Source organism: Manis javanica, chromosome 12, assembly GCF_040802235.1.
Source record: "Manis javanica isolate MJ-LG chromosome 12, MJ_LKY, whole genome shotgun sequence".
NCBI classification, from domain to species: Eukaryota; Metazoa; Chordata; class Mammalia; order Pholidota; family Manidae; genus Manis; species Manis javanica.
This window is the reverse complement of record NC_133167.1, coordinates 94,165,497-94,189,875: the sequence shown is the minus strand read 5'-3', so window position 1 is coordinate 94,189,875 and position 24,379 is coordinate 94,165,497. Positions and strand designations below refer to the sequence as shown.

Genomic DNA, 24,379 nt, shown 5'->3' with positions numbered 1-24,379 from the left:
TTATCACAGCAAGGAGACCAAGTGTCTCCTTATTGTGTCTTTAAGTCATTGGCTATTAAGTGAAATTTTTCAAGTATGGCTTCCACACATTTATCATTAAACATTAGCTTCAAGATCACATAGCCAAACGTCATGGGAAGAAATCAACAGAATATGTGTTTTGGATGCACAAGTTAAAAATTTCTTGCTAATCATGCTGACTTTGTTCTATCCTTATCTGACATTTCAAGGCACAGTATCCCCCTAGGCCAAGCTTCCCTCTGAAAAATAGCAAATGTACATCGATATCTTCTTGATTATTTCATGGCAGAGGCGGACAAAGGCAGACGTTTTGCCAAATCTGATAAGGTTGTCCACACAACAAGAGTTCATAATTAGAAGCAGAAAAAATACCAGCTTTCTCTTGCCCTTCACTTTGTAGCTACTTATCAGCATGATCTTCAGTCAAATTTCTTTGCAAATGAGATAATGTATCTCTTAGATTTCTTCAGTTCACCTGTGTCCATCCACAGGCAAACTAAAACAGACACGTGTCCCCTGAAAGCCAAGTAGAGGAGCCTGCCGATGCATCCACGCCCTGGGATCCACTTCTACCCTCAGTGGACCCAGGTCTGTGACACATGGCAGTGGATGTGTATGTCAACATCCATCTACATATTAAATATTAGCAAAACCTAATTTCATTATCTGTTAATAAATAAATAACCTATAAATAGAAGTTAAAATCACATCATCTTCCCAGACCCCAAAAGATCATCTTGCACACTGGCTGGGGTTGCAAGACCCCACTTTCAGGGCTTCTGCCTTATGGTAGGTACTAGCTATTCTTCGAGGTGCAACTGATGCATGTTAGATTGCATTGCAGACTGAAATGAACTCTTATTTTCCTACCTGAAATCAGTACCTTGCAGTGCAGTTTGATTTTTTCCTATGTGACCACCCAATCATGCCATCTGCTCTAAGCAGCTTCATTTTAACACGTGATCACAGAATGTTCCATTGCAAAACTGGCTGAATTCAGGCAGTGTGATGCAGAAGGTGCTGAGGAGTAATCCAATTAGCATCATAGTTATAGTTATGGTGCAAAACACAGGACAGGTGCTTGTGCCATGAACCGAAGGAAAAGCCACCTCTCCACTTAGTCAGATGTACAGGCAGTGAAGGAATTTGACCGCAAGCATTCTCATAAATTTTTAAAAACAGTTCCCTGCCTCAGTTAATAAATGAACAGAATGGTTCAGAATTTCCAACCAGTGTGTGAGACAAGTAATTGGTGAAATAGGCAAAATATCCAGGGACCATTTTAGAAGATGTTACATTTTTGGATTATTCAAGTGCAGCATTTTGTTTGCCAATGATTTATTTCGTCTGTAAAGTATCCTATGCATAATGAAATGACATAACCATGACTTCAGCTTAAGATATTTCATTGCTTCTAAAACCTGTGCATCTATATGTGTCCATATACACATATATGCAAGACTGAGTAAAAGAGTTAAAATTATTCTGAAACTGTCTGCTTCTACGGTAATTTCTTTATTGCTAGGTGAAAAGTTTTTTAAAAATCTGGAATTTGAGCTTTACCCATGTCAACAGTTATCAACAGAATACCAAAGCTATCTTTAAAGTCTGAGGGAAATAGTGTACTTAACCTTCACCTGTGCTGGGGGTTCTCATTACTTTGACTTTGAAATAACAGAGTAAGTGAGGCCAGTAAGGACAGTCACTCCCATCCGCGTTAGCACTGGCCACAGGCTTCTGTTTTCCAGTCTCCCAGCCCAAACAGACACTGTATGTTAGCACACTCGGCAGAGTTTATTAGTCTACAGACCCATTTGTAATCATCCTTACATTCACTGGGCCAAATGAAGACTTCAGAAATATTTCTGGCTTCCCAGCAGTATTTTCTTTAACAGGAGTCCTTTCCCCTAAGCATTTTTGTCTCTCGGAGCCTCAAGACTGTCTTCAAAACCATTCCCGTGATAGGCATGCTACAGTGATCCTGTTGACCCAAAACACATCAAAGACCCAACACGTTACTAACACTTCTAAGTATGTGCAAGACTGTAATGGTGTCTCCCTCCAGGGTAATAGCAGCAGCAGCAGGGAAGTGAGTCAGCCCAAGCCGTTAACGACTCCCCGAGCAAAGAGACGGCATTTAAAATTAACACACAGCTCCAGAGCTGTTTTCTTATCATGTTATTTCCCATCCATTCTGTTTTGTTTCCCAGAAGGTTTATTTCATGTAAGGGACAAGAGTCCTATCGCAAAGCTATTTTGAAAGGAATTTCCTCTTCTGTCCATAACCCTGAGGAACACTTGCCTTAAAAAGTAGAAGCCTGTGTTTACAACTAGTACAGAAGCAAGGGAAAGATACTCTTAGTGTAGAACTGGCCAGGAGAGGGTGGGATCCCACTCTGCTCTCTCAAGCTGCTGTTGTTCGCCTACGAACAGCTGACTCATCACTTACACAGGAATGTGCACAACCCCCAGCTTTGCTCAGCTTCTTCCTTTTCATAGAAAATTCAATCTTCATGTCACTTTCAGGAATTATCCAAAGTTAGAAATAGTAATCCACAATGATAGAAGGAATCTGGACGCTTCCGGTCACCTCTTATTTCCCTCCCCTGTTTCTAAGTTCCTAGTGAAATTCCCTATTGATTATCTTGGCTAAGGAGAGCCCAGGTAGTATTTGAAAAAAGAAAAAAAATCCAAATAAAAATTTAAAAAGAAGTATGGTGATTATTGACACCTGATGCTCAGTTCCCTCTGGTATCCTACAACCTAAAATAGAAAATACAGAAACTAGTCATTGAACAGTATGTGAGTGAACACCACCGAATCACCATGAAGTCAACACCGTCTCAAGTTTACAAAAGGGTAAAGAGGGGTACAGTGTGTGAAGTGTGCTGCCTATGAGTGAATCTCACTCTCCTAATATTGACTTTTCATGAATGACTGACTCCAAAGCTATCTCAAGCTCTCCTTGATAAAGAGAGGAAATGTAATGTGTTAAAAGGAGGAAACTTCAAGTTTGGTAAGAGGGAAGTTATGGTGAGAGAAGTGGAATCAATATTGAATGAATGAATTCATGAATTAAAAAGGGGTGAAAAGATAAAGAAGTCCACAAAGAAGGCTAATTTAAGGAAGTCTGGATAATAATGACATAGGTCACTTGGCCTAAGTGTCCAGGAATAAAAACTTTACATGTAACGATCAAGATGTATTTAAGGGAACCTATCAGCCACGAGGAGTTAGCATCATAAGAAGATAGGGAAAAATGCCCAGAATCTATTCTAGGGACTTTGGAGAGTCCAAAAATCTCAATGACATAAATTCCTTTTTCTTTTCAATTACTGAACTATAATACTATTTAACTAACTATAATAGTGACAGTGAATTTCATTGTAATATGTTAGAAATCAGACATTTTTCTTCTTGGATACATTCTCAGCTGTATTTAAGGTTCTTGTAGTTGTTAAATACTGCCTTCTTAAATTTGCTTTCTTATTTTAATAAAGTAAGTTCTTGATTGATTATTATCACAAGACAGAAAATACTTATAAAGTATTTGTTCTTATTCATACTTTGTTGAGTTTTATACTTGGGTGATCTTTACAATGCAAACTGTAGTGAATGTTTTGGGTTTTTTTGTTTGTTTTATACTTGAAAAGTCCTTAACATAGGAGTCTGATGTAACATATTTTACAGTTTTGTTTTTTCATCTCACTGATTTCAAAAGAGAATGGCTTCTGTGAATCCTGTGAAATGCAGCCCTGAATGCTTCCTAAAGCCTTGAATGCCGTCCCAAACAAATCAGAAACAGGTTGTTTGGCTTCTTTTTCTCTTTTGCTCTCTCAATTATCAGTTTGCTTTATTATATGATGTGTAGGATGGGGAGAAAACCCAAAAATAAATACCCTACCTGATGCATAATAACTATGCACATGAAACCCAGTGTAGTCTGTATCTGAATCAACTCCATCTCTCTTTTGCACTATGTAATTATACTCGAGGCTACACATGGAGACCCAGAGCCTAATTCTGGTTCCATAGTACGTAAGGTGGCAAAATTGAAACCAATTGTGCAGACAGTGTTCATGTCCAGATTTCCACTGAGGAAGAAAACATCAGTATTTACACCCACTTTCATGAATCGTTGCAAGGTATAAATCTTGCAACCACATGGGTATGGATCTCAGTGCTGCGAGTCAGCTGGGTGACTGCAAGTAAGTTATGTGACCATTCAGCACCTCAATTTCCTTACCTGTCAAATAAAGATAATAACAGCACTGACGGGATTGCTCTGAGCAGTAAATGAATTAATACATCTAAACCTCAGAGAGCATTGCCTGCTGTACTATAAACACTCAGTAGATGCAAGCTGTGAGAATCCGTGTTACATCTCTTAAAATTTTCAGTTACCATAATTTTAGTCACTAGAACAATGGTGACTCCTGTCATATTTAGCAAAAACTGAGCATCACAACATGCTGTGAAGTAGTGCTGCCGAGTAGAAAGAGCATCAGCTGAAGACAGAAGACCTGGTCCCCAAAAAAGCTCTTAAATTGACCAACCCTATGAGTTTACCCATATCCCTAACCTCTGTGGTGTTAGCCGTAAATACATAGAAACTATATCTTCCCCACTGTCTTGGGTGTAAGACATATATAAAAATAAATTTAATGTAAATCAAGAACTATTTGTAACATAAAATAAGAAATATTTTATAAAGGCATATATAAAATGCCATGAGAAGGCAGACAAGACAGGAATAACTCTGGGTTAGTGGAGCAAGAAGAGGAGCTCCCAGGAGAAGTGATATTTCAGGGGTGTTCTGGAGAATGAGGGGAAATGTTTATGCCTCTCTTCAGAGGCATAAAAAAGGCGTGTTTTATATATCAGTGGCTAGAAATGAGATTATATGTGAAATTATGTCATCAGCGATAAATCACCCTTAGGTGTAAATGTTGGTTGAACTTCATACCTAAGTGCCATGCCAAGGATTGCAGCTTTATCTGCAGCTTTATCTGGGTGTTTGATATATTGGGAGGTAACATCTAAAACCAGCACAATATCTCTATTCTGCTTTTCAGAATACCAATTCAAAACAAATGGCAGAGACTTGAAAGCAAGAATTGCTGTTGTTTATTTGGAGAGTGAACTTTTTTTTGCTTTGTCCCCTTGCCAACACTATTTTTTTAATTAAGGTATCATTGATACACACTCTTATGAAGGTTTCACATGAAAAACAATGTGGTTACTACATTCACCCATATTATCAGGTCTCCCCCATGCCCCATTGCAGTCACTGTCCATCAGTGAAGTAAGATGCCACAAAGTCCCTATTCATCTTCTCTGAGCTACACTGTCTTCCCTGTGACCCCACACACACCGTGTGCACCAATGATGGTACCCCGTAATCCCCTTCTCTTTCCCTCCCCGCCCACCCTCCCACACCCCTCCTCTTTGGTAACCGCTAGTCCCTTCTTGGAGTCTGTGAGTCTGCTGCTGTTTTGTTCCTTCAGTTTTGCTTCATTGTTATACTCCACAAATCAGGGAAATCATTTGGTACTTGTCTTTCTCTGCCTGGCTTATTTCACTGAGCATAATACCCTCTAGCACCATCCGTATTTTGCCAACACTATTTTAAAAATTATCTTAGATCTTAGATTAATTAACTTAGATCCTATTCCTGATTGTGAATTTCTTCCAAGACTGATATATGCTTCCAAGAGATCTTTGTTTTCTTGAAAAGAATTTTTTGTTCAATCTCACTTCCTCTTTTTATAATAAATCAAGGGCTTAAATAGCTACCAATTAAGGAGTCTGGTCAGCTTAGTTTAGCAACCATTAGCAAACTGTGTTGATATAATTGCATCCAAGAGCAAGTAAGCTGGGCATTTGTAGTTAGATCTCTTGACGCTTTCTGAAAATGACTCAGTGACCTTGTTACTCCGCTAGATATCCTTGGACCCTAGGTTGGAAACTCTTTCCTGGATTAGACAAAAAGTGTGAAACAGATAAGAACTAGGACTGAAGTATTTTATAAGTACTCATCCATTCATCAAGAAAATAACTTCTGAGTACATATCATAGGCCAGGTACTTTGCAAGGAGACAAAAAAAAGAGTAAGTTGAGAAAAAAAAACTGCAGAAAATTCTAGAATGGTTTGTAATTTCTCTGAAGTAGTGGATAAAGCTTCACCTGTACCCTCACTCCCAAACACCCACTACTAGAAATAGTTCCGTCTCATTTCAAGCCATGGTTCTAAGTGGCTTCACAGAAGTGTTTAAGATGCTTTGACATCAACTGCTGATCCACGCAGCAGTATGCCACGACTGCCAAGTGGGGGGGGGGGGCTCTGAGCCCCAAAGGATAATCAGCACAGATTATCAAAGGCTCCCTGGAGAAGAATTTCTTTCTGGCCTTAGAGGTAATGTAAGATCTGAAAGAAACTGTAAAACGCCTATCTGCTGAAAATTAAGGATCATAGAACCACACAATCACAGGACGGAAAGAAGCACAAACATGATACATGGCCCATAGGAAGCCTAGGAAATACAGTGGATAAAAAAGAGTCTCCTATCTCCCAAAGAATGGATCAGCCGGAATGAGCAATATAGTTGACATTAGTGGTTGTTAAAATGGGAAACAAACAACAGTGCCTTGGTGTTTTGTTTTGTTTGAAATGAGAGGGCAATGATATACAGAAAAGTACAAAATAGTAATAAACATCCTTGCTTTCTGTACCCAGAATTGACAAATGTGGACATTTTATCACGTTTGCATTATCATGTTTTACATAAAGCAATAATACATTGTGGATGAAGTTGGAGTCCTTTTTAAACTCCACTGTCATCCCATTCTACTCTCCCTATTCAGAGGTGACCACTCTTGTAAGGTGATATTTCTTCTTCTCATAAGTTGATACTTGTGCGCCTTTGTGTGTATCAATGTAGGAGGTAAAATATTGGTTTCTGTATGTCTTAGTTTACATAAATGATGTATCTTTCGTAGAGCAGAATTTATTTACTATTCAAGAATTAATCCTTCATTCTTGCATTACTTCTATTCTTCTTGCCTTCAGATATCCTTTATTTTGTTAAGTGATGGTAATAATAAATGGCAGTTAAAATATCCTTTACTGGAAAAATTTTAAAGTCACATCCTATATTTCTACTATGATCCCCTTGCTAACTTCTTTTAGCAATCCTTGAAATCTAGGGTAAGGGGGATACTGCCATAGTCAAGTCAGCGTTTCTGCCCCATGGCCATCAGGCAGCCCACTGGACAGCTCTGGGTAAGGGTGATATTTAGTACTGTGGCATCACCTTTAAGGAGCTTTGTTACAGAATCACCCCCTGAGTTGGTCTGAAATCTCTTTCCCAGTGGCTTCTTCTATTAGCCATATTCTATTCTTTGGGGTCACATAAGCAGTAACACATCTAATTCTCTGTCACAGAGTCCTTAAGTCACACAGAGAAACTACTAAATTTTTTTCTTCTTTCCTACAAATTAAGTATCCTCATTGCCATCATCTATTCTTCATGGAATGTGGTTCTAGTAACAACAAGCTGCCTTCACAGTCACCTCAGCTTGATTGTTCACCATTGACAGGAGCTATTTATTTACATATGAAGGCTCAAAAATGCCATTGCAGCTGTTGCTACTTGTAAGAACGTGTTTGATGAGACGACTCATCTGCTTTTGATCTTGCAACACAATGATTGCCATCTCTAGTTGCTGACAAAAATATGTTAGTCAACTTCACCCGGTGTCCTGGGGTGTCTGGGCAACTCCAGAACTACCTGGCAGATTGATAATAAGTTTGGGATTAGAAACCAAAGACTTTGAGGTTCCAGCTATTCCTAACCACATGATAGAATACTACAGTATCAGCTTTGACCAAATGAGAAATAGTTTATCAAAGGGGAAAACCACACCCCGTATTTTTCTCAGCATGTGGTATGTGTAGCATTTTTTTAAAGGAGAGGTTGATTCTCTTAGGTTTACTTTCTTATCCAAAAGAAAACAGAGTAATTCAAGATCATAATGCTCCTTCAAGTTGACGACGAAGGGGATAAAATCACTGGGTTTTTTTCATCCCCAAAATGGAGTCTTTGTGATTTTGCCAACACTGTGGTCTCTACCCAGGACAGCCTTCCAGATCAGGTGTGTTGACTCAGACTCTAAACAGCAATTGCCAACATTTTTGGTACATACCCAATTCCAGTGTACACAGCTCACCGAGGCCTGCTTTTACTCCAGGACTGTCTGATGCCATCAGGGAAAGCATTCTTTACAAAAAATGCAAGGTATTATTTTCATAGCAATATTCCAAGGAGATCAGTCACAATATGTGCAAAGGGCAAGAGATGATTCATGGCTGCCCACTCAGCTCCCAAGGAAGTCTCCAAAGTTAATGTTGAATCATTCCACACAGCCACTGGCAGGAGCTCCTTGGAAGCTGCTCTGATTGCAAAAGCAACCCTCTCACTTTCCTGAGGATGGTGATGGGTGTTCCCCTAGAGAACCTTGGTTCACTGGAAAAATATGGCTCTTGATAAATATTTTGAATCCAGGTATGCTTTTGTACTCAGAGAGTAAGTGTGCATTCCTCTGTGGGTAACTAGTGCTGATTTTTGTGAGCTAAGAAGTTTACTCTTATTTTGATATCAAGTGTTGGCCAGGCTCTGTCATCAACCCTCTAATGAATGACCATATTATATTTAGTGCATATGAAAGTCTGCCCAAAAAATGCTGCTAAAAAGCATAGTTTTATGAAACTGTGGATCAAGCTTTGCTGGTGGACTTTTAGGAGCTGCACATATTCCCTATAAGTGACCAAAATAGATGCTCATTTCCTTCGATGACTTACTTAAAATGGGTTGTTGGTGGGAATCCAATGAGTACTGGCAGACTTCCACCTCCCAGGGTGCACCTGGGAAATTACAACTTGTTGGCATTCTTTTCGGCAACTTCAGAAGGGATACCAAGAATTAAAGAGATTGAATCATCCTTTCACCCTCGCATGTACTCACTTCCTTCAGTTGTGGCCAAAGCTTTTTGGAAGATATTCTTGTGTACTTCCTCTGCTGGTGTAAGCTGTAGAAAACCAGAAAGCAACAACCAGGATTGGGTTGCAACAGCAGAAACAAAGAGAAATGCCTTTGACCCACAGCTTAGTAGGAAGCCGAGGGAGGGAGTAGGGGACTTCACCCAAAACTATGGAGCTGTTTCTATCTGGTGTGTCTGTATCTGTAAATACTTTGGAAATAACTTTGGAAATAACATTTTTTGAAAGCCTTTCTTTTCTTTTTTCCCACCCCACCCACACCTCTAAATGGCCTCCTCCTTTCTAATTCAAAAAAAAAATCACTCAAGAAATGTTTCTAATGCTCAAATTTGATATAAGATGTTGTCTTCCAAGGACTCCACCTACTGAGGGAGGAAAGATGCCATCTGTTGAGAAGTCAATACTAAATGATAATGATATAAGTAGTGACAAGGAGACTCAGACCCACGCACCAAGTGACTGATGGTCAGTAAGTGTTAAAGCGCTCTGAGCCAAGGGGTGTGTCCCCCAGGGAGCCCTGAAGAAGGAGGGAAGGCTCTCGTTGGGTTGGATTGGAGCAGACAGAGAAGAGGAGGGTGTTAGGAGGCAGGAAAGAGCAAAGTCCATAAGCAGAGGAACTTGGTTTTTGTCAAGAAGCTAACTGTATTAGTTTGCCTGGGCTGCCGTAACAGAACGACACAGACTGGGTGGCTTGAACAATAGAAATTTATTTTCTCATGATTCTGGAGGCTGGGAATCCAAGATCAAGGAGCTGGCAGAGCTGATGTCTCCTGAAGTCTCTCTCCTGAGCTCGCAGCTGCCTTCCCACTGCTTTGTCCTCCCGTGGCCTTATCACCTCTCTGCACTGTGCCCCTGGACTCTCTTCTTGTTCTTACAGGGACATCAGTCATATCGGATTAGGGCCCCACCTGTATCTGCTCATTTTACTTAGCCTCCTCTTTAAAGCCTTATCTCCAAATATGGTGACATTCTGGAGTGCTAGGGTTTGGGACTTCAATATATCAGTTCGGGGAGACACAATTCGGCCCGGTAACATTAGTGAGACTTACACTTCTGGGAGCCTCACTTAGATGGGCCCCGTACAGTGCCAGGGGAGTAGTGCTCAAGACAAGGAAGAAAGCTAGTTTGGAATCAGGAAACACTTCTACGGCAGCGTATCTGGTAAACTGCCGAGATATGTCAAAAGAAAGACTTGAATCTCCAAAACTCTAATTTCCTTGTGCTTTTTTCATTCTAAATCAGTATTCATCTTTTTTTTAAATACTTTTTTAGATTTTTTTATATTGAGGTACATACAATAAAATGCATAAATCTTCGAGTGATGCTTAATGAGTTTTGACATGTGTCTGCACTCCTATAACCATCACCCAGTATTCACTTTCATACCCAATTTTGTATTCATAATGTTGGTGTCTTTTTCTTAAAGAGGGCATCACCCACAAATTCATAGCATTATGTTTCACAAAACCTGGATCAAACATTCCTTGAGTATAAAGTACATACCAGGTTTCAAACTTATTGTGAGATAAAGATGATAAAATCTCTCATCGATACTCTTCGTATTGATTACCTATTAAAATGATACTTTGGATATATTGGGCTAAATAAACTATATTATTAGGATTATTGCACCCGCTTCTTTGTGAAAGTGACTTATAGAAAATTTGAAATTGCAAAGGTAAGGTTATATCACATTTCTTTTGTACAGCCATTGCTCCAAACTCTCTTTAACACCCCTGTTCCAGGCCAAGTGCTTCCCTCCTGCCCTGTTGAAGCCCAGAGCTTGTAGGGAAGCAAAGGCCACGAGGCCCGTCTTCCTTTGACTCCAGGCTAATCGTGTTCCTCATTTGGATCTGAATGCATTTCTATTTAATTATAGTTTCATTTAGTGGTTAGGGCCCGAATATCATACTCACGTTTCTTGAGCTAAGTAGGCTTTTTCTTTCTCGGCTGGAATCCCAATTATGTTGGTACTCAGGGAAGAATATTCAGAGTTTAAAACAAAGGACTTATAAACAACAGCAATGACAAAAACAAAACAAAATGAATCTGTGTATATAGACATTCACAGGAAGAGGCCATTTTAGCTGCTATTGTTGAATGACTCTTACATGTAAGCTTTCCACAGGGATAGCTGAAATGCTCACGATTATTTTATCATGGGAAATGTTTCTGCTCTTGAAGTGACTATGGTGAGTGTAAGTCTAATGTACTTTAAAGTTCTTTAAATAATCGTTTAAGAAGAGTCTTGGTCCAAAGGAGCAGTTTCTTTTTTTATATTTCATAAAAATATATTTCACAGAAACATATAAAAAGTAACAAAATGAGCACAACCATTGTACTTACCATCTAGTTTAAGAAATTAAGCATCTCTGATACCTTAGAAAGTCCCGCCCTCCTCCCAGAGGTAACCACTGGTCTAAACTTCATGCTTATCATTACCTTCCTTCTAGTAAGAATTTTACTACCAAAGGAACTGCTTTAAAAGCTGGTTTAGCCATTTAAAACTGCCTCTGTTATATAGACCTACTAAAAATAATTATCCTGGATTCTTTATAGCAACTTAAAGTCCCAAAGCAGCTGTTTTATATTTGCAAATAATGTCTCCATTAAGGAGAAGGAGAGCAAGAGAAAAGATTATTATTAAGTGGTATGACTTTACTTCTTATATAAGAAAGTGTCACCGCGTAGAGAAACACAATTATTCAAGCTGGAGCTAGAGGGTTTAGGAGCCAAGAAAACACTATGAGACACTGCTGGAAATTGCATCAAAAACTCTGACACATAATAACAAATGTTAGTGGCTTTCCTGAAGAGGTAGCAATGTTGAATGCCTCAAATATTCCCAGGCAATTATGATGAACATCTTCACTCCTCTCTATAGTAAAAGTCCAGAATCTCCCTAGCCTCAATTTATCTCCCAAATTCTGTCTACATCTTTACATAACATAAAATTCAATGCCTGTGTGTTTGTTGGTTAACCGACTTTCTCTGACTCTCCTCTGTATCATCTCTCCAGTCCTGTACCATCCTTCTGTCCATCTTGGAATGCAATACTCAAAGAATCATGGAGTGTTTTTCTTCAATAGTTTACTTCAACAAATATTAATGACCACCTACTCTTTGCCAAGTACCATATTAAACTCTTAAGACAGAAAGATGAATTTGACTTGCCCCAAAGGCATTTATATTCTAGTGAGAAAAGCAGAGATGTTAAAGAGGCTCTCTCACTCAGCAAATATTTATTGAGCACCTATTATACGTGCCAAATACCCTAAGGCTCCAGGGACACAGCAATGACTAAAACAGACAAACCTGGTGTAATGGAGCTTACACTGTACTGGGGAGAGGCAAACAATAGAGAAAATAAGGAAGTTAAATTATAGGTGATGTATTTATTAGTCTGTTGGAAGGTAATAAGTGCTGTGGTTCCTTTTCAAGAAACACTAAGAAGGTCAATATGGGAGCAGGAGTGAATAAGGGAAGGACAGTGGACAAAAAGGTCAGAGAGGTGAGGGAAGGCAGGAGCTGGTAGGATTTTGGAAAGACTTGGATTTTTACTTTGAGTAAGAAAGCCAGTGGAGGAGTGATACTAGTTGACTTATGTTTTAATAGGATCGTTCTGACTGCTACACTGAAATTAGATTCAAAAGAGACAAGAACAGAGCAAGGAAACTGGGAAGCTACTGGAATAATTCAGGCAAGAGATGAACTAGGTTAGAATGGTTGATAGCAGTGGAGGTGATGAGAACGGGGTCAGCTGCAGGTATATTTTGAAGACTGAGCCAATAGGACTTGCTACGGGTCAGGTGTGGGGCATGAGCGAGAGGAAATAAGGATGATGAGAAGATATTTTGAAAAAAATGGACAATATGGACAAGACTGAGGGAGAAGCAGGTTTTGAGGAGGAGATCAGGAGTTCATTTCTGGCTCAGTGATTAAGTTTTAAATGCCTGTTGGGCCTCTGAGTGTATGTGCCATTGAGTAGAATTCAGGGGAGAAGTTTGCAGCAGTGATATAAATTTGAAAGTATCAGCATCCAGATAGTATTAAGGCCCCGAGACTAGATGAGCTCACCAAAGAGGGAGCTCCAGAGAGGATGTCACAGTGTCTGAGCCCTCGGGCACTCCAACACGGAAGGTCTAGAGGACAGTAGAACCCAGCTAGAGACCCAAAAGGCATGGCCAATGAGATAAGAGGAAAACTAGGGGAGTGTAATGCTCTGGAACCTAAGAAAAAAAGCTTTTCAGGGATGATAGACAGTGATTAACATCAAATACTGCTGCCAGGCCAAGAAGATGAAGGCTTGAGAAGCAGCGCTGGATTTGGTAACGTGAGTCAGTAGTGACCCAGGTGAATAGTTCTGGGGGAGTGGCTGAAGTGAAAAGCCTGATTGGAGTGGGTTCAAAAGAGGAAGGAAGGAATGAACTTGAAGGCAGTTGAGTGTGTAAAAAAGTACAGTGCAACATACCTGATGGTATGCTTAGGTTTGGTGTTTAGCAATATTTGGCTTCCAAAGGCTACACATTCTCGAGTACTAAAGACAACTTAACATTTATTTCATAAACGGTATTTATTAGCCATCGTGCTCTATGGCACAGAAAAGATGCTTGCCCTTGGTGGGGCTAACAACCTCGTGGATAAGATAGATACATAAACAACTGAGTAAAACTTCATAGGTAATGGAGTAAATGCTAAGACAGAGGTACAAAACACTACAGAAGTGCAGAAAAACAGGCAAGGAATTTGGACTAAGTTATACCATGGGTGGGCTTCAGGAAAGATAACTTTTAGTGGGAACCTTGAAATATGAATTAAGGAAGTGAAGGGATGTCTACAAACACAAACTATATTTGATAAGTACCTGATTACTAATAATCCTAATAAGCAATATGGATTCACTGCACATTCAAGGTTTGCATCTAGGGCTGCCACTAATACTCAGTAAGCCACAGCAAATCCAGTGTTGCAAAGCCAATGATGTATTCATAGTTTAAAGAGAACTGACCACATAGGCATACCAAGCATGCTTGCTAAGTAATTGCCTTTTTAACTTTTTAACAAAAAATAGAATACATACAGAAAAGTGCATGTATAAGTGTACAGCTTGGTAAAATTTAAAAACTGAGAACACCTGTTTAACCGGAACCCACATCAAGAAACAGAACATTGCCAGATTTGTAGGAGTCCCCTCTTGCCCCCTTCCAGGCAGCCCCCCTGAACACCCCCAAGGTTCCTAATTTCTAACAGTAGGGCTTCGTTCTGCTTCCACATAAATACAGTCACACAGGATGCCCCATTTTGTGTCTGGCTTCTCTCAGAATAATGCTCATGAGATTCATCCATCATTGCTGTGTGTAGTTGTAGAGTTGCTTCTCATTGCTCTGGAGCTTTCTATTGTATCGACAGGCTGCAATTTATTTATCCAGTCTACTGTTGACATGTGTTTGGAAGGTTTCCAGGTTGGAGCTATTACAGATAATGCTGCTATGAACATTCCAATGCTTGTATTTTAATGGACAAACATATACATTTCTATTTGCTATTTTTATTTGGTGCATATTTGGTAGAATTGTTGTATCACAGTTGATAAACACTTCTGAATAGTTTTCCACACTTAGCAATTTATGCTCCTACCAGCAGTTTATGAGAGTTTCATTTGCCATTCTGGTGAATGTGTAGAATATTGTCTGTCTTTTATTGGTTTTTAGGCATTCTTTATATATTCTTTATATATTCTGGATTCATAACCACCATTGGATAAAAATTTTCTCCCACTCTCTTAATGGTGTCTTCCAATCAATGAAAGTTCTTAATTATAACACAGAACATCTATCATTTTTCTATTATTCTTAGGGCTTTCTGGGGTTATCTGTGAAGTTCTTGTCCACTTCTTGGTCAGGAAGGACTTCTACTTTTTCTCTAAAAGCTGTTATCTTTTACTTTTCACATCTAGAGCTGCAGTTCATGAAATCTGTTGTTCTAAATCTCATACAAGGTTAGCAGTTTTTTCCTATACAGAAATCTATTTTATTGATTTTAATTCAGTTAAAACATATCCACTAAAATAAGAATCAAATATATCATCATCCTTAATACATTCTATCTGAAATCCTAAATTGTCAGCACTATTTGTGTGTGTGTGTGTGTGTGTGTGTGTGTGTGTGTGTGACTTACTCAAATTTCTAGCAAATAGTAGGAAATTAGAGAAGAAATGTTAATTTCATTACTACAAATCTATTCTACAGATACTAGATTGGAGCAGTTTCACTGTGATTCAGCATTTTCTATTCTGTCCAGAAATAATGCTGGTTTCTCCGTGACTCCCAGTCCAAGAACCCACGTTGCTCCTGGTTACACTAACGATTGAAACAGCATCTGAAACATCAAATAGCGAATGGGTAGGAATGTTGGCACTCTTACCCAAGGTTGCTGCGATTTCACTGGCTGCCCTTGCTGTCACTACCCCTTACTTCCTCCAAGTTCCATTTGAAGAGTGATTGCTTAATGACTTATGTACCAGTCAGCCGCTAGGCCTTGAATGTGTTTCCCCCTCTCTTATGCAGGAATCTGAGGGCAGTCGGAGACTGTTGCATTTATAACATTTCTATAAATACACTCTGTTTATGGAAAGCTGCTGTGTTTAAATAATTTAAATGTGCTCTTTAGTTCTTTCCAGTTCCTGTAATTATGAAAACAATGAGAATTTTCATTTCTCAAAGTGAATAGATGACATATGGAAGACTGTTGGCATATCATCCAATATCCAGCTTTTATTTTAAAAAACACTTTTAGATAATGATGAGAAATATTACATTATGAAGTTTTACGCAATGCAAATAACCAGCAAAATTTGTCCCTAAAACAAAATTTAACTTCACATCCCTCAGTCAGTAGACTCAATGGTTGATATATTATTGTCACATAAAAATACTCTGGTATTATAAAAAAGCAAAAATTCAAAAACTGTGGGAGAGTTAAGAAATTTGGATGCTTGGTAGTTACTATAAGAAACTACCAATTTTTTCTGTGTGGTTGTTGATTTTTTTAAATTTAAATTTAGCTTTTAGAGATACATTCTGAAGCATTTACAGATGAAATGATATGGTGTCTGTGGTTGACTTCATAATAAGCCACTCAGGTTGGGATGGAACGGGTGAAATGTAGAATATGGACAAAACAATGTTCACAATGAACTGAGCATTCTTGAGATTGAGTAGTTGGTACATGGAAACTGATTACATTACTTTTCTCTGTTTTTGTGTATGTTTGAAATTCTCCTGAACAAAAATGTCAAAAATATCTCATTTCAGATACATATTAATATGCATATTATGGGGCAGTAACACTTCCCCGTTTTTTTGCATCTTTGTTGAGCTACCATTTACTGCTGCTCCTGAGCTCTTTCAGTGGCTCTCGTGTACATACTTAAAATTGCCTGAGTTGTTTCCCCTTGGAAATTTTTTCTTCTATCTAATTTAAAAATATAAACAATGTATGCATTACTTATACATGTATGCATATATTACATATTGAAATCACATACTCATTATATATGCATGCACAAACACAACTGAGACTCATGAACAGTGGAAACGTTAATGACTTTAGTGGTTCAAATAGGGTTTGTTTTTTCAGTTTTGAGAGCATTGTGCATACGTCCTTTGAACATACAGATCGAGTAAGTAAATACATACGTGCTACAAAGAGTCTTATTTGCCATACTTATGTGAGGCCTACTTCTACTCCAAGGGGGGAACAAAACAAAAACACCTCGTTCAGTAACATTTCAGGATGGTTCCCCATTTACTTGTCTTTATCTGGTCCACTTTCGTTGAGGGCACTCATCACTCTAATGGTTCAGAGAAAAGCCACTTTACTTATTCAAAGAGGATTCTTTCCATTTTGAAGATACAGTTTAATTTAAACTATGTCTTTAAAGAAGCATGATCCAGGTAATGAGGTAAATGCATACTACAGGAGATACATAAGCGTAGTTTGTATGCATACGCAATTATACCCCTCTGGGGAACACCTTATTGAGCATTCATTGTAAGCATTCTTTCAAAAGCCTGGGGACCCAAGGTAAGGAAGGCCAGGGTTCCTGGACACATTTCAGGACTCACCACCCTCCTGACACTCTTCTTTCTCTCCATGACCAATAACTGATCCTCTTTCTAGTATGATCTTTTGTTCTTAGGGGTCGCCACCATTAGCCTCTGAACACAATTCACTCTTACTGTTACCCATAGGTTTTCTTCACAAGTAAGCTCTCCATCTTACTCTGTTTTCTTCGTGTTACCACAAATCTTTAAACCTTTAGCAAAGCTGGTTGCCTTTACTTCTTTAATAAAAGCAAAAAAGCATTGTTTCTTCTACCACACAATTTTGACTTTACAGGGTTTTATCTCCTCTCAAGAGCACACAGTGTGGAGTTGCCTGTGTTCCCTGTTTCTCGGCTGCTGGCTCAGGCATGGTCACTGGCAGCTGTTAGTCAAGAGGTACTCGATGATCAGGTGGACACGCAGAAAACCCGTGTCAGTCAGAGAGCCAGGGGTCCCCGAGAAACAAGCTAACGGCTTTGCTTGAAACCATCTCGGGCCATGTAGAACCCAGTGACGTCCTCAAGACCACTTAATTTAAACTGGCTATTAACTCATTCTCAGGGCCTCTGTTCCTTCATCTGTAAAATGGGAATAATAATTCCCAATACCTGCCTCCTATGAGATTACGTAATGTAATGTACTCAGAACAGTGCCAGGAGCCAAAGTAAGCACTCTGCAAGGATACTGTTTCTGCTGCTGCTGGGTACGAGTCCTATTAGTCCTTCTTGGCCCAGTGTATGTCCTCCATCTCCATGAAGCCCTCCATGATCTCCCTGCCTTCTCAGATCAGCCCCATCACTGCTACAGAGTTTAGGTGATCATAAACTAGAATCCTTACCTATTTACTGGAGGAATCGTTAATTATGGCATGTTCTGCAAGTGAATATTACCTTTGGAAACAGAATGTAAACTGCATGCAAAGTTTTTCTGTATCTCTCACAGGCCTAGTGCACAGCTAATTCATATACAAAGTATTGGTTGCTAAACAAAACCTTATTAATGGATGATATGCCAAAACTAAGTTTATGATATATTTTAAATTTTAATGAAAACAGCATGACATATTCTTTATTTTGCATTTAATAGAGATTATTTAAAACTGTGTTTCCTACTACTTGGCATTCTGTATCATTTGTGTACAGGAAAGGTGATTATGGAAATAGTTTACATTGTGAAAGTATCATTTGCAACAAAACCTCTTTTCAAAGTAGGCCCCTTCATCTAACTGAACAATTTGATTTTAAAATAATATATCTACCTCCTATCAGATCCTCCTGCCAACTCACCACCAGTCTAGACAGGAGAAATTAGTTCTGTTCTTAAAGATCATGGAAAAATATTCCTACAAAATGTCTCCTCTAATTGCTTTAGTGTTGACCTTTGTGTTCATTTTCTATGACTTCACCTGACTTCATGTTTCTGTGACTTAAAACTGCATGAATTTATTATCTGTGTAAAATATTACCACACAGTTTTAAAAACACAAATGTATACCTTACCGTTCTGGAAGTCAGAAGTCCAAAACAAGTCTCCCTGGGTGTGACCCGGGTGTCAGCAGGCTGCATTCCTTCTGGAGGCTCCAGCAGAGAACGGATTGCTCGCCCTTCCCGGCGTCTAGAGGCTGCCCACAGTCTTTAGCTCCAGGCCCCTTTCTCCCTCTTCAAAACCAGCAACAGTCATCCAGTGCTTCTCGTGCGGTGATCATGCCAGCCTCCTCTTCTCTCTCCCTCATCTACCTGTAAGAGCCCTGTGGTTACAGTGGGGCCTCCTGGATAATCCAGGAGAATCTCCTGATTTGCAGGTCAGCTGAATAGCAAACGATTCTGTCTACTCCACTGCCCTGGAACACAACATGTTCCCGGGTTCCTGGGATGAGGACATGGACATTAGGGGAGAGGGGGCTATTAGTCTGCCTGCTACAACCATCTTTTCTACAAGGAAGAAAGTTATTTGTAGGCAATTTTCATCCCTCTGTTAGCCATTTAAAACTTCTTGGTTAATTGTTTTCCCTAGAGGAAATGGAGAACAAATGAGAAGCATATTAAAAGTTTGCTTCAGAAGCCATAAAACCAAACCAGGTGTGCTGTCCTGATTGTCACCTATTTTATTTTTATGAAACAACGTAAGAAAGTGTATATCCAGAAAAGCAAAGTGGGAAACTAGACATATAATTGAACAAAACAAGATGTTATGAAGTTTGAATTTTAGAGATTCATGTCTACTAAGTGGATGTTTATTCTCCATTCACAATAAAAAAGCAATACATATTGTATGCCTCCATTTGTATAACAGTCTGTGAAAGACAAAATTAAAGAAATGGAGAACAGATAAGCGATTGCAGGAGTTAGGAAAGAGACAGACATGTCTGTATCTTGATTGTGGTGAGGTTATAGAAATCTATACATGCATGTAATGAAGGGTCATAGAATTATCCACAAACACATTTTAAAAAATAAGGGCATGCAAAAATTGTAAAACCTAACTAAAGTTTATCATCTAGATAGTTGTATTATGCTAGTCAATTTCCTGGTTTTGATAATGCACACTGGGAAAAGGAGAATGATGGGTGGGTGTGACTATTTTGGGAACTTCTTGTGAGTCTATAATTATTTTAAAAATATGTTGCTTTTTAATGTCTGTTTAAAAAAACAAGGGGAAAATGAGAATGTGGGCAGATGGTCAGAAGTTGGAGTTGAGCACTTATACAGCTGTCAGCAATGTTTGAGGTAGAAAAAGTGGATTTTATTTATAGCTTACTTAACATTTGGTGGAGATATGGACCAGCTACATTAATACCAGTTCCAAAAATGCATCCTAATTCTCAAACTATTCCAAATCTCTAGTCTCATATGTACTTTAAATTTAATAAGTCTAATAGTTTTAGCCTTACTCTAGTAGCTGAGAAAAAGAGGCAGAACAAATGAAGAAATGTCATTTGGTGTCTTTAAAAGCACCGAAAGTTAAGAAAAGATTGGTCTGAAAAAGCAGAACACATGGAGAGCTTGACTTCGCATCCCGCGTCAGCTCTGGGGAGACCTGGACTATGTCTCAGAGGCTCTCCTCCACCGGTTTGCAAGCAGCCAGACCTCTGTCGGTGAACTTTACAAATAGGGCTCAAATTTATTTATTCACTTCTACATACTCAAAAGACAATCCCAGAAAGCCCCTTTCAAAACTGTGTTGATTTTTTAAATGTGTTTACTCCAAATTCAAGACATTTCAAAACAATCATCATAACTGCTAAGAAGAACTGTAGTATTAATAACCATTAAACATACAGAGAAAAGAAACCATTTTGTATGAACTACTAACATATTTTTGTTACTTAGTTGGGGACTGAAATCAGAGAAGCAGCAACAGTGAATTTGAGAAAGTTGGAGAAAAAGAAAAAAATTACCAAGGGACAGGAGCTCAGGATGAGAGTAATCTGGGGTTTGTTAAATTGCATCTTGCAGTATCTGGAAGATTCTGGCGGCTGATTCCTGTGTTCCTTTTGACATGGGATTTAGTAAGCTCTTACTGCATCAGTTAAGCTGCTGAGGAATAGAACTTCCATTTTCTGATATTTCAACAACCATACAAATCTATATCAGAAGTTTACTCAAAAGAATATGCGTTCCTCAAAATAGCGCTAGACCCATAGACACCAAGAAGGGACTAGTGGTTGTAAGTGGGAGAGGCTGGGTGAGGGTGGGGATAAGAGGATAAAAGGGCACAATAATTCACAATCACAATACAAGTTCGTCATGGGGATGGTAGTACAGCATGGAGAATACAGTAAATGATTCTGTAACATCTTACTACATTGATAGATAGTGGCCACACTTGAGGGGGTGAGGATTTAATAATATGGGCAACTGTTGAACCACTGTGTTGTATATTTGAAATCAACATAAGATTGTATATCAACAAAACTTCAATTTTTAAAAAAAGAATGCATGTTCCTGACAAACGGAAGTCTGGCAAGTTCAAATCTTTATTTTTGTCACTTGCTAACTATAGGTTGGGGAAGTCTCTTTTAAAAAAACAGTCTAAATTGCATCATCTGTAAAAGGGAATTATTCTAATGACTGATATTTATGGAGGGAGGGCTGTTTTCCAAGCTCTGATCTAGATGCTTTAGACATATGGCCTCAACAAGAGCCCTTACTGAAATATACTACCACTTATCTCACAGGAAATAGTTAAACGTAAGGAATAAAAGAGCTGAAAAGCGTTAACATTCCCAGCACTGTGTGTTTGGAACACACCAGGTACTAAGCGGCTATCAATTTCCTTCCTCCAGTTTCTCATGTTCAAATGTGGCCCCAGCAGTGACTGTGGTTTGGGGATCCGCTGGCCACACCCTGTCAGGGGTCTCTGCTGGGGAGAATGAAAGGGTATCACTGAAATATTTGCCTAAGCACTGTACGAGGCTAGGAACCTTACTCTTAAAATAAATAATTGCCTCGTTAACTTCCTAGGCTCTATAAATTTGTTATAAAAATGATGTCTATAAAAGATAGCAAATGATGTCTATAAAAATACATTTTTCTCAAGAGGATGGCGCCATATTGATGAAGCATAATTGTTGTTCCTGTTGAGTTGATGTTACTATGATCAACGTTTTTATGGGGGTGATCACATGTAGACTTGGCTGATCTTCTTGGACTGACTTCTAAGCCTGTGAACTAATCCTGAGTTCTGCCCTCCCGTGGACGTAAGCCTGCTCCCAGGAGCAGGCATTCTTGTGTCTGTGGCAGTTGGACCCAAACTTCCCCCCAAACAGGCCCTCACCCGAGACATCCCCCACACTAGCCTCAGTGACCTCCCCTAAGGGGCACGAATGGCAGAGTGGTCTTTAGCAGTACCCTTTGCAATGCCTTAATTAATAATATAAGTTAGAAACCTCACATAGAAATTTACATTCTCCTGTGTGTAAACTACTATTTAAAAGGAAGTGGACCATCTGTGGAAGTTCAGCAAACTCTTTCATTCGTCACTGACTTTACAAATCTGTAAGAAATTTTTTAAATTGAGAATAAGAATAAACAGATCAGTTTATCCTTTTGTATAATAACAAAATTATTGTTTTGCCTAAATGGCATGAATTGTACCACTCCTGAAAGTTTTACTTTGTCCCTTGTAAAACACCTTGACACTTTATTGGGAGGAGACACTAACTTACTGGCAGCTCCTGAGGTCTCTTTCTTGCCCAAGTCCCCAGTTGTAACTGGGGGTGGGGGGGTTCTCGTTTTTCTCCTGCATCTTTGAAGTGTTTTGAAATCTTTGATAATCTTAGCAATTTACTACTTCCTCTCCCTGCTTCAGCAGCCTCTGAGATGCCACCATAGCATGTTCTAATAACCAGTAAATAAAAGTGAAATTAATGTATTTAATAAATGTGCAATGCGTCCTGTTTCATAAGCCACTGAACCTCAGCGCTTTGGGAGCCCTCAGCCACAGAGCGGTGCCCGCGGATCTTTATCATTTTGAGCAGCATATGGAAGGTTAGATCCTTACACTACACCCCCCAGTGACACCCAAGATTGAGACCACCTCTTTCATTTTTCTCTCCAGGCACCCTATGTGACTCTTACTCCTCCAGCATTAGATGCCTGCAAAATAATGTTAGCTCATACTTTCTGTGATGTATAGAAGTGTATTTTTTAAGCAGTCTAGAATCAATAATGAGTGTCCATCTCCGTCTTACTAACTCAATTCATAAGACTTCTATTAATTTCTAATTAGTGTGCAAGACTGTTTGATGAATTTTCTTCTCAGTGACTATGACTGCATTTTAAATGAGACATTCTACTGTGTTTGTCTCATCGTACAAGGACTTTTGGTTCTTCAAATATTAAAGAACATTTAAAAATGTATCCATCCTATCCTTTATCCCTAAAGAATTTTAGTACACATCAGTTGCTTTCTCTAGCATAGCATGTTCTAGTAACAATTAGCAAAAAATAAAATTTTTATGCTAAATAAGCTGTAAGTCAGCTTTATTTCATAAATGATCGAATTTTAGAGCTTTAAGGACCTGACTCATGAAACGATCTTCCATATTCTTAATGCTCGGAGAATTTGGTGAAAGGTAGTAAAAACATCAGGCTTTTTTGCTGTTGTTAACCTGATTTACACCACCTCTTTAATCGTTCAGAGAAGGCAAGTGAGGTTCCAAAGATTAAGAGTTGGCTGCAGCCACAAAGCAACTTCTGGGACCCAACTGTGTGCTGAACCTCAGGTCCCCTAACACCTGACCAGTGTTGACTTTTATTAGTAAGAAGAGCTGTTCTTTACTGAGTTTCTTCTAAAAGCCAGGCAATATTTTAAGATATTTTACACATATTAGCTTTAAGTTTAAAAGCAATAAAACCCTACAAGGTAGGAATTATTTCTCCATTTTACAAAACATTCAAGTTTAAGGGATTAAGTAATTTGCCCAAATTCTCATAGATAATTCAATAATAGAGCAAAGGTTTAATTAAATCCCTGAATTTCCCCCACAAAAAAAGGTGTTACAGTCCATTGCTTCTTTTTACTTCTCAGGTATTAAAATATAAACATTCTGAAAATAGTGTTTTTTCAGACATAGTCAATCTATGAGACACAAACAGATCAAAACTTAAAAATGAATAGTGCTGAGTTAGGCCCTAACCTTGAGCTATCTAGTAGTAAAGCCCCCAAATTTCCAAATATTACACATTTCCTTAACCCATAACATAGTGAAGATAAAGATACATGCCTATATACTATTTATGGACTAAAAATAAACTTCACAGAAAATTCTAAATCCCATTTCCTATACCCATGACCTTCTCTACAATGCAAAGAGGAGTATGTGCCCCCCCCCACCGCCCACAACATTATGATAATAAATCAGACTCTTCTAACCAACAGTCATAACCACAGGGTCACCATCAGGAAACACAGAACTCTAACCATCAAGGTCATTTCCTGACTGCTGCGGGGGATTTCGGGGCCTCCGTAGGAAAGCAGATGGGTAAAATAACAAGGGGATCACTTATGTGGTTCTCTGACCGAAATGATGTCCATCAATAATTGGTTTGGTGTGGACTTCACACTGAATTTTGAAAGCAAATGTAAAACAGCCAGTTGTTTATCTCTCCTTATTCCAAGGAAGATCAAAAAGGGGCTTACCAGGACTGGAGACAGTTTATTTCCAACTCAGAACAAAAGACAAAAAATACTG

General features: G+C 38.9%; 1 protein-coding gene across 10 annotated transcripts in view; it reads left to right on the top strand.

The window, feature by feature from the left end:
• DLC1 (DLC1 Rho GTPase activating protein) overlaps nucleotides 1-24,379 on the top strand; it is a 369,945-nt gene that overhangs the window by 277,639 nt on the left and 67,927 nt on the right. The gene's annotated exons all lie outside the window — the stretch shown is intronic.